Genomic DNA, 18,615 nt, shown 5'->3' with positions numbered 1-18,615 from the left:
GTTATAGGCCTGCAAGGATTTTGTCCTAAATTAGGATTTTGTCCTAAATTAGTGTTTTGTCCTAAATTAGGATTTTGTCTTAAATTAGGATTTTGCCTTAATTTAGGATTTTGTCCTAAATTAGAATTTTGTCCTAAGTTAGGATTTTGTCTTAAGTTAGGATTTTGTCCTAAGTTAGAATTTTGTTCTAAATTAAGATTTTGTCTTAAATTAGGATTTTGTCTTAAATTAGGATTTTGTCGTAAATTAAACTTAAGTTTGTCTTAAGTTTAACTTAAGACAAAATCCTACCTTAAAACAAAATCTTAATTTAAGACAAAATCCTAATTTAGGACAAAATCCCATTTTAAGACAAAATCCTAATTTAAGACAAAATCCTAATTTAGGGCAAAATCCTAATTTAGGACAACATCCTAATTTAAGACAAAATCCTAATTTAGGACAAAATCCTAATTTAAGACAAAATCCCCAATTTAGGACATAATCCTAATTTAAGACAACATCCTAATTTAAGACAACATCCTAATTTAAGACTACTAAATGCCTTCTGTGAATACCAAAAGTAATAAGTTTAGGATTTTGTCGTAAGTTAGTTCTGTGAATTGGCCCCTGTGTGTTTATTTTAGTTCATGTTCCTAGAGCAAGGCGGGGGGGGGGGGGGTTCTTTGAGCTTTACACTCAGTATGGCTTTTCCTTTGAGCTTCTGGCTGGGGACTCATCTCTGAGTTTTTCGTGTATCTCTTAATGGGAGATTGCTTAGCCTATTTCTTTGATGTCTGCTGATTTATAGCTAAGAATACTTTCCAGATTGACATGAAAAGGCTTTATGCTTATGAATTGATTCTCTCATCACAACTCTTTATTGAGCATCTAAACTTACACCTTGTGTTTACCTTATTTCAATATATCTAGATCAGGGAACTTCCTTTATGGAACAAGCTTGCTGTTTTATTACAATTTATACTATTATTTTGATTAATATTCTATTTTACCTTATGCTGAAATGTCAATTATTGGATAATGTTAATTTTAATACTGGTGCTTAAGAGACTAATTCTTACTGAATAAAGTATAAAATACCAAAAGAACTGAGAATAAATCCCTTTAACTCACACAAATTCTCTTTATTGACTGTACTTAAAGCCATTAATGATTTAACATGTATTTGAATTAATGTAGATGTTTGCTCTTTTTTATTTCTCCTTGTGGACGACCAAAGGTCCACACAACTGGTGGTAGGGGTTATTTAAATATTAAACTTGAACGCTTCATGGTGACCGCTTTTGTTTGGGACTGTCACAGGGACCCATAGTCCCATAACACTGCCAGCCCTGAGGAGGAGTGACTTGTGTGGCCGGAGGATGCTTTGCTGATGTGCGCTTTAAAGCGCCTACATCTACCCCGTGGCGTGGGACTCTTAATGCCAGCCGCTTTTGTTGGGGACTGAATCAGGAGCTTGTAGTCCCATAACGCTGCTAGCCCTGGGGAGGAGGGGCTTGAATGGCAGGAGGACGCTTGCTGATGTGCTCTATAAAGCGCCTACATCTTACCTGTGATGCAGGATGCTTCATGCCGGCTGATTTTGTTGGGGACTGCATCAGGGACTCGTAGTCCCTGATGCAGCACTGAGGAAGAGGGGCTTGTCTGGCAAGAAGACACTTTGCTAACGTGCGCTTTAAAGTGCCTACATCTTCTCGGGGGCTAGGAAGGTTTCATGCCAGCTGTTTTCGTTTGATACTGCATCAGGGACTCGTAGTCCCATAATAGCTCCTGGACTGAGGAAGAGGGGCTTGTCTGGCAAGAAGACACTTTGCTGACGTGCGCTTTAAAGTGCCTACATCTTCTCGGGGCTAGGAACGCTTCATGCCAGCTGTTTTCATTTGATACTGCATCAGGGACTCGTAGTCCCATAATAGCTCCTGGACTGAGGAAGAGGGGCTTGTCTGGCAAGAAGACACTTTGCTGACATGCGCTTTAAAGTGCCTACATCTTCTCCGGGGCTAGGAACGCTTCATGCCAGCTGTTTTCGTTTGATACTGCATCAGGGACTCGTAGTCCCATAATAGCTCCTGGACTGAGGAAGAGGGGCTTGTACGAAAGGAGGACACTTTGCAGACATGCTCTATAAAGTGCCTACATCTTCCTCATGGCGCGGGATGAACATACCTGGGCAAAGGGTGGGCGGGCCCATACTGCACCCGTCAGCGCCAGAAAGAGTCAGGGCCATCCTTCTTGGCCCGTCCATCCATCTAGTGCCACAGTGACTATCTTTCTTTTGACCCCTCTAGCAGCAAACAGCAGCACCATTCAGCTACACGTTAGTAATTGAACCTCGAAAAGTGACCACTTGTGTATGGCATGGCTGCGAGCCCTTGCCGGCTGCGGGAAAGTTTGGGACGGATTTGGCTCAAGGTCAGATGTGTATCGAGGGAAGAGATGCAGCTGGGATCTTCTCTTCTAGTGCGCACTGCGACGTGTTGACTGTCCTTTTGCCTTATCCATGTCACACAACAGTCCTGACCCTCTTGTTCCTTTGCCCCCTGACCATCCCATTGCATGTACATTGGCTCAGGGCAGATTGGAGGCCTTCTTTGCTCGGCTGGTGCAAGATGGGGAATCGGAGCCAAGTAGAATGTGGGCCTGAGGTGGAGTGGAACACAACCCTGGATGGGTTCATCCAGAGAGCGGTGGGCCTTATAAGTAAGAAGATTGATATTGTTGTGCGTCGCCTATCTTCCTCACCTGCACGCTATAGGTCTGCTTGTAGGCTATCAACAACCTTAGCCTGCACTCCAACCCTATGGACAGAAGCATCTGGCTCTAATCAGAGCACTGACCCGTCAGAAGGCGAGTGCATCAAATGGCTCTTTTGAGGAACTGGAGGGGGTTACTCTGAACCTTGCTACTCCTGCAGCATGTCCCAGGAGTCCTGCTGCATCTAAATGCATAGGGGGCAAATGGAAGATGGAATCAATGAACACTAAAGCAAGAGACTATGTCATACCACACAGGTGAGGGGAGGGGATGTGGAGGGGTGGCTCGTTGGTCAAGTCTCTGGAAGAAATGCAGGCTCTATGTGATGAGTTGCTGTTAGATGTTAAAGTGCCTGAAGCCCATCCAACAGTGAGTGGGCAAAATTGAATCTGAGATTAAATCTTTGAGGGATGTACCCCATAAAGCACACAGTGGCCCCATTCTAACCAGCAGCCTCCAGGCTCAATAGTGCCATGGATGGTGGGTGTGCCAACCTACATTCCCAAAAACGTGTTCGCTTCCAAAGAGAAGCAACCATCCCCTGAGAGGGAGGGGGAGTGGGTTGGATGGCCTGTGTACAAAGGCCTGCAACATTGCGGTAGGAGGATGTCACATCGAAGTTTCCCCCACAGGCATGTCCCTATGTTGCTATATTGTCTAAAATTCCACAACTAGCAGAAGGTTCAGGGAAATCATTTGTTCAGCTAAAAAACTACATGTACTGGTTATGTTCCCATGCTGGCTTCTTTGGTCAGATGCACATCAAATCCTGATGGTCAGATGAGTCGCCTGGGTGGAGCTTCTGCCTAAGTTTACAGGAGTGATTGTGTTGTTGTGAATTTTAGGCACCCAGAGACTGTTCGTTGTTTATTCACCTCCAATGCTCAACCAAACCAGGTAGGATCTAACATTGTTCTGCAAACCCTGGGCTTTTTATCGGCATTTGAGCAAGAAGAGTGGCCCAGTTTTACAGCTGCTAAGAACAGGACAGCAGAGTAGATTCTGGGGTGCATAACCTGGCTCACTTAACTATTTTGTTCCACCTAACCTCCCTTCCCCACTAGCAGAGGTTGATTGACTCCCTCCCAACCATGATGATCCCATAATTAATGGGGGGGAAGGCAAACAAACTACAGAGGTGATGACTACCCCAGCTAGGTTGGTGTGTTCTGCCAGGAGCAGGGAACCACCTGGCCACTCTGGGTATCATGATTAATCTTGGTGCATCTAGTCTAGCAATGTCTCTGACCCACATAGAAAGTTCAAGGAGAAACAACTGTGAGGTCTCTGCCCCTGACTCTTTTGTTAAGTTGGAACATTGCGGTAATCGGGGGAAAATTAGGAGATCCAGATTGGGGCATTTTTTGGGACAACAATGACATCTGCCTCATTCAGGAAACATGGGTGGTAGAGCAGGTTAATATATGTGGTTTTGGAAGCTATAACATCCCTGCGACTAAATCATGGGCTGAGCGTCCCTCTGGTGGGCTCTTGGCTCCGGTCCTGGCCACTCTCTCCTACACAGTTACACCCCTCTACCTGTTTTCCATGGATGTCCAATGACTAGTATTTTCAGGGGCCAAGTCATATCCTCCTATGCTCATCAATATCTACAAAAGGAGTAATAGCCACAGACAAGAATCCCAAGTATCACATCTCCTGGATATAATACTAGGGGAGTATGCAAAAACCATCATGTGATTGTAGCCGAAGATTTTAACTCGATATTTGAGCAAAGCAGCTTGGGTAGTGGTCTGACTAGAGATGAGAACTTGGTGTTGGGTATCCCAGACTTAGGCTCCTCTAAAGAAAGACCTCTCTCAAGAGCAGAGCTCCAGGTTGTGGCCCTCAATATTGCCCATGTTAGTAGGGCATGCATTGGACTCTCACTCTCAGACAAGCTCCTGGCCCTACCCTTTAGAAGGGGGGCTTACTAGAGTAAAATAGACTACATAGTTGTATACGTAAGAATGTGGAGGAAGCTGGATGACATTGCCATGGTGGAGAGAGAAGAGAGTGATCATAACCCATTGAGGTTAAAAATTTGACTGGCCCTTTCCAGCTCCGTAGATGCCGACAAGGGGCATGGGCAGGTTGTAGCCACAAATAACAGAAGGAACATGAGACGGGAAGCTGTAAGTTCCTCACCTGAGCGAATTATGGCCCTGTACTCAATTCTGACTACCTCATATGGCGAGAGTGTGTAAACTGGAAGAATAATGTACTGGTTCTGGCTGAGCACCTCACGTCTTTTGATAAGCAGAGGAGTGTTCTAACCAAAGAGATGGGTTATCAAACCACGAAGCTGTTGGTTTAATGACCAATGTAAAAAGGCAAAGGCAGACCTCTTGTAAGCTCTAGAAAGAGGGGATACCCAAGTCGTTAGGGTGTGCAGGGCAAACTACCAGGCAATCTTGGGACCAGGACATGAGGGCGGAACTACTGGAATGGCGCAGTAAATAATGAACAGAAAACGTTTTGATTCTTAGCTAGCAGGAGTGAAGGAAATCTGAGTAATCCTGCAGAAACTTCCATTCTTCCCAGCGAGCTGGTTGCACATTTTGGGAGATTGTATTCCCCCACTGCGGCAGATGAGAGCCAGCTTGAGGGTGGGGGTGCTCCTAGCAGACTAAATCAGATACATCAACCTGTAACTTTCTGATTTGAGGAAGCGGAACGCGCAGTGGCCCCGTTCAAGCCCCGGAAGGCCCCAGCCTTGATAAAAGCCACTGGCAGATGTTTTTAAGTCCTATCTCAGGGTTTCGAGCCACTTATATTAATGTGGTCTCCAATGACATTTCTGCGGAGGGGGTAATTCCCCCTCCTGGAAAGTGGAGGAGATCGTGCTAATCTTTAAAAAGGGTGACCCTAGTGTGCCTTCCAATTATTGCCTTATTAGTCTGATAGACATCCTTAAAAAAATATTCTGCAAACAAGTGTTGGAGAGATTGTTAGATTGGTGCGAGGAGAATCAGATCCTCTCAGATGTCCAGGCAGGTTTTAGGTAGAATGTTAGTGCTGTTGACCAGGTCTTTCGGTTTCTTTTGGTCAAATAGAGTGGATTTGACCAAGAGTGACCTTCGTGGTGCGTTTATTGACCTTCATGCTGCTTTTGCCTTGATCCCTAGATGGAAGCTTTGAGAAGTCACTCAGGAATGGATGCCCCTCCTAACCTCCTACATGTGATCAGATTGCTCCACGAGGGGAACTTTGCGAAAATAAGGTGTGAGGTGAAAGGAGAGTTAACAGAAGCCTTTCCAGTTAACCAAGGTGTACGGCAGGGCTGTGTTATTGCCCCCACCCTTTTACTCCTACATATCAACAACTACATTGCCTACCTACTTGACTGTGTGAACGGTTCACCTTTTCTAGCGGGGCCAAAAATGCCAGCACTCCCCTTCGCAGACAATACATTGTTGTTGTCTAAAACTAGAAGAGGCCTGCAAAACTTGGATTATAGTTTCAATCAATTTTGCAGAGATTTTGGCCTTAAAATGAACACCTCTAAGGCTAAATATATGGTTTAATCCAATAGAGGGAGGGCGAAATGGTTCATTAATGTGGTCCCTGAGGTATTGGAAAGGGTATGGGAGTTTGACTCCTTGGACATTTGTCTAGGTGAGACAGGATCATGGAACCCGCAGATTTTAAAAAGCACTCTAATTGTGAAACATTGGGCGGGTGCCATACAAACATTTGCAAAAAAACACAGCTTGGTCCCAGTTTGCCCAGCAGTAGAAATTTATAAGACACAAGTAAGGGGGCACACCCTGTGGTGTGGAACTATGGGGCCATTGTAAAATTAGCCCCTTAAACACAGCAGAAAATAACTTCTTCATAGGACTCTTGGGTTTAGGGAAGGGTATGCCATTGGTCCTCCTCCATTCAGATTTGGTAATCCTTGAGATAGCGACAGTGCTAGTGTTAAAACCCTTGCGGTACTGGATTCGAGTTTGGAGCACAGTCGAATTGTACCACCTTAAGGAGGGTTTGAGGAATGTCATCTTGGCCAATTGGGTGGGGAGAGTTGGTTGATTAAGTGTGCTCAAAAAGAACTGGCTTGATTTGGGTATAGGGAAGTTTCGGTGTGAACCTCAGACCATCCGGAGAGGGGATGCCATTGCAGTCATAAAGTGTGGTGGAAGAGAAAGCTAGCAGCCTTAGAGACCCCACTTCCTCGGTAGAGAGCTTGACAAGTCTGTTTCTTCGTCATAAGTTTGTTTGCAAGGCTGAGGAGTTTCTGGAGTTCATACACCTGGCACATATGCAAATCCTATCCTTACATTTCAGATATGGGTGTTTACCTGTAGCAGCCTTTACTGTGAATTGGAGGAAGGTGAAGCAGGAATCTGACTGCTGCCTACACTGCACAACTACTTGTGAAAGTGATTGAGCGTGTCCCCTTTAGACGAAACTGAGGTACAAATGGATTGTCCCTATGTGCAGTTCCTCTGTCTATTGACGAAGTGAGAGGCATATAGAATATGTGAAAGTGACACCACTTCGATTGTGGTTGTGGCTGTCTCCAAATGTCTGCACACAGTATGGATAATTAAAAGCAAAGAACTAAAATCCATATAAAGATGGCACTAAATAGTTCTTTTTGTGATTATACTTGATGGATCTTAGTATATGGTTTTTTAATTATATTTATTGCTGCTTTTATCTATTTTATCATTTTTTTAAAACTATTTTTAGATGAATCCATTTTTGATTATGAAACACATGTTTAGAAATATCAATAAACAATACGATTACACTCGAAGATTGAGATATCGAAAACCCCGCTCTATCAATACCAAACCCTTGGATGTCAGATTTTATTGGGTGCAATAAATATCAACCCCCCACACACCATCCCCCCTGGGGCACCTAAGTCTTTTAAAGGTTGAACACATTGGCACCATCACCTGTTAATTTAACAGAGGTATGTAACTGCACAATACAAAAGTAAACATTTATGACTAATTATCTTTATTTCATTACTCGGACTACAACCCTGATAAATTATCAAACAAACAGGGTCTAAGACAATGCATTTGGTAAGGTACCAACAATTCTAATATGTACTGAATAGAGAACCTCAGGATATCAGATATTATTGGACACAGTAAATATTGCATACCCCACCGGCACTCTTGTAATCTGGGCCTAAGTCTTTTATGCTTTGGAAAAACTGGCACCATCAATGTGGGTAGTGGTAACACCTGTTAATTTAACAGAGGCATGAAACAGCGCAATACCAAAAGCAAACATCTATGAATAATTATCATTATTCTACTAGTAGGAGAGAGACTCTGATAAATTACTGAACAGACAGGTGTCAAAGGCGAAGCATTTGCTAAGGCCAAGTTTGAGACACATAGTGGACATAAGGGTGAATGCCAGCAAGGTCACAGCACAAAAGCCAAGCAATTGACCAAAGGATGCCACACAGGTTTTTGGGTGGTGTCTGGTTGGAGTACATGGAACATATCTATAACTTAAAACATTTTCCCGACAGGAATATGTGGTGAATGGATGACATCTCAAGGTTTGGATTGATGCTGTTGTGGTGCTTTGGGGACATTGTACCATTTAAGAAGTATGGGATTTGCACAGCAGTAATTAAATGATTGTAATCAATGGTGTACTTTATAGCGTGCGAGCAGGGTTGAACGCTGTCTGTACCATCCAGCGAAACTAAAGACTAATACAAAGCTCCTCCCGATGGAAGGAGACCCCCTGTTGCACCGCAATTCAGACTGAAAAGTCTATCTATTTAAACATGAACTTCATCCATCTTGGGGTTCCAAAAGATATTTTAATTATTCTTCAATGTTTCCATAACACATGGGTTACTTCTTGTACATCCAGCATTAACATCATCAAATGTAATTCCTTCCCCAATGCATTTCGGGCTATTGTGTGAGCCCTTCCTCAGGGGACAACTCTACAAAAAAGGAACAAATCAACATGTCACTGTGTGTGCTAAACCATACACATGCACACATTATCACGTTTCGTTGTCTACATGACCCGTGTTTCAAAGATCAAAAAAGGTGCCCGAATATTTAGGTGAAATCCAAGACTCGTGCGTGTGTTGTTTATTCAAAAGGTGTGCTGTGTGATCAGAAAAAGCAGATAACGCCAAAAGATATAAAAGCCAAAGTCAAAGCCCCCTTATATCCCGGTCACCGGACCGTGAACTTGACAAGGATCTACACCGTTAAACATGCATTGGCGTGAGCCGAATACTCACGGACTGTTTCAACCAGCATAGACGCCATATCTGAAACAGAACAGCGCGTGTTAACTAAGGTGGAGGTTAATTTCGTTGCTAAATCTACTAACCCGGTCTCATGTGGGAGTACTTACTAGGTGATGTGTTCTGCAGCGCGCATAGCCGTTACTGTGTCAGGAACCCCGGCGGTATGCTCACTAGGTGCAGTTTTTACCGGCTCGTACGTTGGGATGGAAAGTGAAAGCGGACTAGTGAAAACCAATGTGAAACAAAAACGTGTCGGCCATATTGGGTGAGTCCTACCACCAGTGTGCGCGAAAAACAAATCAACGTGAAAGGAAACATGGTCACGTGGAATAAACTTCAGAAACACAATATTCAGCGTAAACATATCTGATTACAGATAACATAAAAATTCAATTCGATCATTCAGACCGTGTGGCTGCATCGATGCCATGTAGCGAATCCAGAAATTTTCTCTTTTAAGCAATGTCTCTTTGTTGTTATAAGTGGGGGTGATTTGTTCAAGTATAACAAATTTTAGTTGAGCTACAGAATGTTTTTGTTCTACAAAGTGAGCTGCAACAGTCGATTTCAAATTTCCTGTTCTTATATTGCTCTTGTGCTCTAGTACACGGGTCCTGATTTTTCTCTCCGTATGTCCAATGTAACACTTGCCACATGGGCACTTGAGCATGTAAATTAGATTGGCTGAATTGCAAGTTGCATTCACTCTTAATTTCACGGGATAACCCTTCATGGGATGACTGATAGTGTTCCCCAGAATGCAGTTATTACAATTGCTGCAATTGTAACAAGGACGTAACCCTTTGAATGTAATGGATTCTCCTTCTGTAATGGATTTCTTCAGAATTTCCTTCAAATTGCGACCCCTGGTATATGCAAACATAGGCGGTTGATCAAAGATGCCCCTGAAATCTGGTTCAAATTTCAATAGTGCCCAATGTTTACGAATGATGTTCTTGTAACGGTTACTCAGAATGCTGTATTTGGAGACCACCACCATCCTGGTGTTAACCGGTTTCACGGTTGATTGTAACAATTCTTCTCTTTTCATGTCTCCAACCTTGGTGACTGCTGTATCTAGGATCTGTTGAGGATAACCACGAGTTTTGAATCTTTCCACCATGGTGGTTATTTCCTGTTTGCAGGTATCTGGTGCAGATACTATTCTTTTCACTCGCATCAGTTGTGATAAGGGCAAATTCTGCTTTAACCCGGGTCTATGAAAACTCTGGTGATGTAAAAGTGAATTCCTATCTGTAGGTTTCCGGAATATCGTGGTATTCCAATTTCTATTCTTACATTGTATCTCCACATCCAGGAAGTGTATACACGTTCTATCCATGTTCCAAGTGAACTGTATTCGCTGGTTAATGCCATTCCATGTGTGAAGAAATTCTGTTAGTTCTAGCTCTGTTCCCTTCCAGAGAATAAAAATGTCATCAATGAATCTCAAGAAGATTCTCCCATGCCTTAACCAGGTGCTCTGGTTGAGAATGTGTGTTTCTTCGAACGCTTTCATCACAATGTTCGCATAGGACGGCGCGGCACAATTTCCCATGGCTGTCCCGTTCAATTGGTGAAACCATTGGTTAAACACTGTGAAGTAGCTGTGAAGCAGTGTGAAGATCATTAACTCCATGATCAAAATTTTCATGTCTGGATCCAAATCCGAATTTGCCAGTTCTTGTTCGATGGCTGTGATGCCCATGTCATGTGGTATTGAAGTGTAAAGAGAACAAACGTCCACTGTACACATAAGTAAGTCTTCATCTTTGAAAGTATTGGTCACTTCCTCCAATTTCAAAAGGAAATCTGTGGTATCCCTTATATGTGACCTCGTGTTCAATACAAATGGTTGCAAGTACCTGTCCAAAAATTTCCCAATATGTTCATGTATAGATCCCTTCGTGGACACTATAGGTCTGAACGGAGGTCGAGTTGGATGCTTGTGCATCTTGGGCAACATGTACAACGTTGGTGGTTTGGGGTTCTCCGGTGTGAGGTAACGTCGTGTCCGATCGTTGATGGTACCCTGGTCAAATGCTTTGTTGATGATATCAAGTAATGTCGTCAGAAATTCCTTGGTTGGATCTGCGTTCAATGGAGCATAGGTATTCTGATCGCTCGTGTGAATCATTACTTCATCTTGGTAAAACTTGGCATCCATAATGACTAGCGCACCCCCTTTATCTGCTGTCTGGCATACTATGTTGGGATTGTTCGCAATTTTTCGTAACGTGTTTTTCTCCATTTTTGTCAAATTTTCACGTTTTGCTTTGGTTTGAAAGGGCAATTTCAATAGATCATTTTTCACCATACTCTCGAATACATCAATGATTTTGTGGCTGACAGGCGCCATGAATGTACTTCGTGGTCGAAGCCCTCTTAACATGTCATCATCAGTGTCTGCTACGGTGACTATGTTTTCAAAATAGTGTCGAAGTCTGATGTTTCTGACCAATTTAAATGTGCTCACTTCAAGCTCTAACGTGTTAGTTTGTGTGGTTGGTACGAAAGTTTGTCCCTTCTGCAATACTCGCAATTCTTCCCGTGTCAGTTCAGTGGAAGAAATGTTTATCACCAAATTGTCCACAGTATTCATTTCCGACGATACGGTTTCTTGGCTTTTGGCAATTCTTTTGCCGCCTCTGCGGGTTTTTCCCCCCCTGGATCTGTGGTTTGGTTTGAACCCTCGTCTAAAAAATGAACCGTAGATGTGGAGGTACCCGGCTGTTGTTCAGTAGGTGTTGCTTCAGTTGCAGTTCTCGTAGTCTTGGTTGTTCTACTGTCCCCCTCTGAGGAGGAAGTCTCGTTCTCCGAATAGGGGTTATACACTCGGTTGGGGCGTCGGCGGGCGTACACTTCTGCCCAAGTGTACACCTCGCCGAGCTTGTAATCGATGGTGTCCCTTTTATACTTGCGTAGTTTCCGTTCTTGAGTTTCCCTTGTGTGCTTATCCAGTTGAGTCTTCACGTCTTCCAACAAGGTTGCCAGTTCAACGGGATCCATGGCTTCGTCCAGTTCCGCCCTGATGGTTTTAATCTCGTTGGTCAATTCTTCCAGTGATTTGGATAGTTCCTCCACTATCAAAAGAATTAAATCTAACGAACATTTATTGAGGATGGCGAACCATCTCTCAACAAATTTCGCGTTATTCTTGCACAAAAGAGGTTTTAAGGGAACCCGTAGGCCCCTGGGGATTCGCTGGGCGCGATGGTACCGCACCAACGTTGATGCATGTAGTTTCTGATTGCATTCCTTTTTCAATAAGTAGAGTAATTGTTTCAAGTTGCTTTCAGGACTGCGAGTGCTAGCAGCTGCTATAACCTCCTCCTGAATCATCCCATAGATTTTATCTGCATCCCCCGCCGAGAAGGCGAAGGTGTCTGCTTTTAAATCAGTCATGCTGGTTATACTTTCGTAATTCATTTTTAACCAAAGGGCGTGCTAAATCCTTGGACAGAAAAGAGTAGAATCCAACTAAGAAGTATGGGATTTGCACAGCAGTAATTAAATGATTGTAATCAATGGTGTACTTTATAGCGTGCGAGCAGGGTTGAACGCTGTCTGTACCATCCAGCGAAACTAAAGACTAATACAAAGCTCCTCCCGATGGAAGGAGACCCCCTGTTGCACCGCAATTCAGACTGAAAAGTCTATCTATTTAAACATGAACTTCATCCATCTTGGGGTTCCAAAAGATATTTTAATTATTCTTCAATGTTTCCATAACACATGGGTTACTTCTTGTACATCCAGCATTAACATCATCAAATGTAATTCCTTCCCCAATGCATTTCGGGCTATTGTGTGAGCCCTTCCTCAGGGGACAACTCTACAAAAAAGGAACAAATCAACATGTCACTGTGTGTGCTAAACCATACACATGCACACATTATCACGTTTCGTTGTCTACATGACCCGTGTTTCAAAGATCAAAAAAGGTGCCCGAATATTTAGGTGAAATCCAAGACTCGTGCGTGTGTTGTTTATTCAAAAGGTGTGCTGTGTGATCAGAAAAAGCAGATAACGCCAAAAGATATAAAAGCCAAAGTCAAAGCCCCCTTATATCCCGGTCACCGGACCGTGAACTTGACAAGGATCTACACCGTTAAACATGCATTGGCGTGAGCCGAATACTCACGGACTGTTTCAACCAGCATAGACGCCATATCTGAAACAGAACAGCGCGTGTTAACTAAGGTGGAGGTTAATTTCGTTGCTAAATCTACTAACCCGGTCTCATGTGGGAGTACTTACTAGGTGATGTGTTCTGCAGCGCGCATAGCCGTTACTGTGTCAGGAACCCCGGCGGTATGCTCACTAGGTGCAGTTTTTACCGGCTCGTACGTTGGGATGGAAAGTGAAAGCGGACTAGTGAAAACCAATGTGAAACAAAAACGTGTCGGCCATATTGGGTGAGTCCTACCACCAGTGTGCGCGAAAAACAAATCAACGTGAAAGGAAACATGGTCACGTGGAATAAACTTCAGAAACACAATATTCAGCGTAAACATATCTGATTACAGATAACATAAAAATTCAATTCGATCATTCAGACCGTGTGGCTGCATCGATGCCATGTAGCGAATCCAGAAATTTTCTCTTTTAAGCAATGTCTCTTTGTTGTTATAAGTGGGGGTGATTTGTTCAAGTATAACAAATTTTAGTTGAGCTACAGAATGTTTTTGTTCTACAAAGTGAGCTGCAACAGTCGATTTCAAATTTCCTGTTCTTATATTGCTCTTGTGCTCTAGTACACGGGTCCTGATTTTTCTCTCCGTATGTCCAATGTAACACTTGCCACATGGGCACTTGAGCATGTAAATTAGATTGGCTGAATTGCAAGTTGCATTCACTCTTAATTTCACGGGATAACCCTTCATGGGATGACTGATAGTGTTCCCCAGAATGCAGTTATTACAATTGCTGCAATTGTAACAAGGACGTAACCCTTTGAATGTAATGGATTCTCCTTCTGTAATGGATTTCTTCAGAATTTCCTTCAAATTGCGACCCCTGGTATATGCAAACATAGGCGGTTGATCAAAGATGCCCCTGAAATCTGGTTCAAATTTCAATAGTGCCCAATGTTTACGAATGATGTTCTTGTAACGGTTACTCAGAATACTGTATTTGGAGACCACCACCATCCTGGTGTTAACCGGTTTCACGGTTGATTGTAACAATTCTTCTCTTTTCATGTCTCCAACCTTGGTGACTGCTGTATCTAGGATCTGTTGAGGATAACCACGAGTTTTGAATCTTTCCACCATGGTGGTTATTTCCTGTTTGCAGGTATCTGGTGCAGATACTATTCTTTTCACTCGCATCAGTTGTGATAAGGGCAAATTCTGCTTTAACCCGGGTCTATGAAAACTCTGGTGATGTAAAAGTGAATTCCTATCATTCTCATGTGGCCCTTTTTGGTGGGCTGATAGCCATCGTTCTGAAATTCTATTGGTGTAGGAGTATCTACGCTGTTATAAGCATTTTAAAGTGAGTTTGGGAGACCGTGGATCAAAATCAGTGGCCTTGACTAGCATTTTCTGCTGAGAACAAGAGTGTGGTTGAAGATACAGTGATACTATGTTCTAACAGGAAGAAAGAATCAGGTCACAATAACTCACTGGGTCTAAGTGAGCTCCTGGCCAGGGTAATTTTATATTGACTGGTCTACCAACCTTCAGGTCGTCGACTGTTCTTGTTTTAACAGGGAAAAAAAGCGTGTGCCACTGAGGATAAGAGCCAGCACGCTAGTTCAACAGTCCAGGAAAATGGCACACCTTCAGACATTGAACAGTGTAAGTGACACGTGTCGTGCGTGCCAATCAGTCGCACAGCCTAGTACGAGAATCATTTCTCTCAATAAACCAGTCTTGTACATTTAAATCCAAAATGTGATCCAATTTCTTTGTCGAATATTTTTCCAAGTTTCATCCATGAATTCACATTCACTTCGAGGACAGCGCAATTCCATTTTTTCACATGCTGTCTGTATGCCGGGCCTTCGACAGGAAGGAATTATCAATTCATTAAGCGTGGGCTGAAAATCCGTTCCTCTTGCGGAATTTGAGAATTTTTGGCAATTTCACGGTCCGCGAATCCTCCAAATTTGTCCAAAAATTTGCAATTCGCAATCTGCCAGATTTTCTTTCTTGGTCGCGCTTCAAAAATACAATCTCGCGCGCGCGGTGTTGACTTACCGTGAATCTGAGTTCGCCGAGTTGTTTTCCTCCCGGTTTGCGTGTGCTGCGCCATTTTTAGATCTGGCTGCGTGATCACGAGAGACTTTTCGACCGCGAGTACGTCATCGCAGCCCGCCATCTTGCACTGCGAGAGTTTGAGAATGCGACCACGTCATAAGGGCCCGCGAACACGCATCGGGAGAGTAAACAATTGCGAACACGTAGATGCGACGCACAGCTGACTTCCGGCGGGAGATTTGAACAGCTCGCTTTCCCGAACTTGCAAAAATTGCAATTCTGCACAAGAAATCCACCGCCGGCAGCATAAACCTTCTGAAAAAGATGATTTGGATCAGAAAACTCCTCAGATTTACATTTGGCTGCACTTTGTTGTGCAAGGAGTACATTTTTTCGGGGGGGGGTGGGAGGAAGGAAGTGCCCTAGAGTCTCCAACTTCCTGTTCCTGTCCAGCAGGCTCCTCCCAGTGCTTTGTCCATGTCCTGGTCACTTTTCATTTGGATCTGGAGCTGGAAGGATCACTCTTTGTGGCTGCTGCTGGATATTTGTATTTGAGGACTTTTTGTTTGGATCACTTTTGGATTACTTTTGGATTTGAGATTTTACAAGTAAGTTGGTGTTGTTTATTTGGGGCATTGCAGTTGCTGCAACTACAATTTTTAAACTTTTTCACAACTTTAAAAAATATATATTGTGCATAGGCACAGTATCCAGTAGGCCCAGGGTTAGTCATGGATGCATGATACAACTGTTTCTGTGAGTTTTGTTGAACTTAAATATCATTTATATCATGGAATTGAATAGCTCACTGTTATATGTGGATTTTGTTTTAAATTTTGGGGTGCGTGTAAAGCCACACTAGCCAGTAGGCCCAGGGGTAGTCACTCAGTGGTGCATGGACCAAGTCTTTCTGTGGGGTGTCTTGAATTTATGTATACAAAATAGGGGGAGAGAGTGATCCAATGGGATCAGTGAGGGCGTAATTACCACTCAGGGAGAGTGGAAGGTCCAGCCGCAGTCCTTGCCCTCGGCAAGTATTAATCAAAAGGATTTGGACAAGGCTGTTCCTGCGGAAAAGAAAGGGAAGTTGTCCTTTTCTTTTCCGCAGGAACAGCCTTGTCCAAATCCTTTTGATTAATAAGTGTCTTGAATTTAAACATCATTTAGGGCATGGATGGCATTGGATTGTGGTGATTTGTGTGTGTTTTTCGATTTTTTGGGGGTGTTGTTGGGGCCTGGCCATGTGGGTGGGGGCCATTTTGAGGCCTGGTACAGGCAGGGCCTGGCCATGTGGGTGGAGGTCAAGGGGCCATTTTGAAGCCAGGCAGTGTGCTTTGTGCCATGGACCTGCACCCAGTCTGCCTTGCTTTCACCCATTATATGCCCATGGGTAGGCAGTGGTGCATGGACCAAGTCTTTCTGTGGTGGTGTCTTGAATTTAAACATCATTTAGGACATGGATGGCATTGGATTGTGGTGATTTTTGTGTGTTTTTGTGATTTTTTGGGGTGTTGTTGGGGCCTGGCCATGTGGGTGGGGGCCATTTTGAGGCCTAGTACAGGCAGGGCCTGGCCATGTGGTGGGGGTCAAGGGGCCATTTTGAAGCCAGGCAGTGTGCTGTGCAGGCCTGTACCCAGTTTGCCTTGCTTTCACCCATTATGCCCAGGGGTACTCAGTGGTGCATGGGCCAAGTCTTTCTGTAGGGTGTCTTGAATTTAAACATCATTGAGGGCATGGATGGCATTGGATTGTGGTGATTTGTGTGTGTTTTTCGACTTTTTGGGGTGTTGTTGGGGCCTGGCCATGTGGGTGGGGGCCATTTTGAGGCCTGGTACAGGCAGGGCCTGGCCATGTGGCTGGGGGTCAAGGGGCCATTTTGAAGCCAGGCAGTGTGCTGCTCAGCCCTGCACCCAGTTTGCCTTGCTTTCATCCATTATGCCCAGGGGTACTCAGTGGTGCATGGACCAAGTCTTTCTGTCGGGTGTCTTGAATTTAAACATCATTGAGGGCATGGATGGCATTGGATTGTGGTGACTTGTGTGTTTTTCGACTTTTCGGGGTGGTGTTGGGGCCTGGCCATGTGGGTGTGGGCCATTTTGAGGCCTGGTACAGGCAGGGCCAGGCCATGTGGGTGGGGGCCATTTTGAGGCCAGGCCATGTGGGTGTGGGTCAAGGGGCCATTTTGGAGCCAGGCAGTGTGCTCAGGCCTGCATCCAGTTTGCCTTGCTTTCATTCATTATGCCCAGGGGTACTCAGTGGTGCATGAAACAACTCTCTCTGTGTGGTCTCTCTTCTTTTAATGTAAACATCAATTTTTGATTAGAATTGCAATTTTTGTTTGGGTCGGTCCATTTTTGGATGTGTTGTAAAAAGAAATGCCTAGTTGCAAATATTAATTGAAGCACGACATATGCATCATTTATTTAACTGATGTTCTTCTGGCTTCCTTTGCTTTTAGGCGCACAAGAGAACCACAAATCAGTCATCGTTCATCATCAGTGCCAGGAAGAAGTCCTGTTGCGGTGTGTGCAGCACAACATCACGTGACGTCATGTGTGGCCACAGACAACTCTGCAACTCATACAACTGCGGCCTGCTGTTCTGACATCTGAAGAAGATGGACCCAAAGAAAGGTGGCCGTAGCTCCTCTACCAAGAAAGTTGCCAGTGTCACTGCCAGTAAGAAGGAGCAGAAGAAGCAAGTGGCGCCACTTACCAAGGAGACTGGTGTGCCCACAGACACTTTTTTGGGGAAAAAAGCTATGCCTGCAGCAGCGGTGTCCGCCGGGGACCAAGCTGGGAGCAGCACCTCAGCCTCATTGGTCTCAGTGCCTCCACGCCAAGTTAGGCCCAAGGCCATGAGTGCCGCAGAGGCAGCCACTTTAATTTCTCAATCACCATCGACCAGTGATGTTGGCATTGATTCATCAAAAGAAAGTAGCATCCAATCAAAGCAGGGTGTAACTCATCTGACGAGTGTTCAACCGCAGCCGCAATGACAATTACAGGTGCAACAAGGAGAGGTGCAAGGAGAGGTGCACGGAGAGGTGCGAGGAGAGGCGCAAGGAGAGGCGCAAGGAGAGGCGCAAGGAGAGGCGCAAGGAGAGGCGCAAGGAGTGGCGCAAGGAGTGGCGGAAGGAGAGGTGCAAGGAGTGGCGCAAGGAGAGGCGCATGGAGAGGCGCAAGTAGAGGCGCATGGAGAGGCTCAACTGCCCACAATCTTTGTTCCTCCAGAAGTAGGGGCACATCAGGAAATCGAGATTCAAGCAGAGGTATCATCCGAGCAAGCCACTCCTCCTGATGAACCATTGTCTTCCAGATCCCCAGCAAGAAAAAGGTCAAGGAGGGCTAGTACAAGTTCTTCAAGCCCCTTCCTTCTGATGATCTAGATCAAGATTGGAACCCA

This window comes from Lissotriton helveticus, chromosome 4_1 (assembly GCF_964261635.1).
Source record: "Lissotriton helveticus chromosome 4_1, aLisHel1.1, whole genome shotgun sequence".
In the NCBI taxonomy this organism is placed as follows: Eukaryota; Metazoa; Chordata; class Amphibia; order Caudata; family Salamandridae; genus Lissotriton; species Lissotriton helveticus.
The sequence above is the reverse complement of the archived record's forward strand: the minus strand, read 5'-3'. Positions refer to the sequence as shown.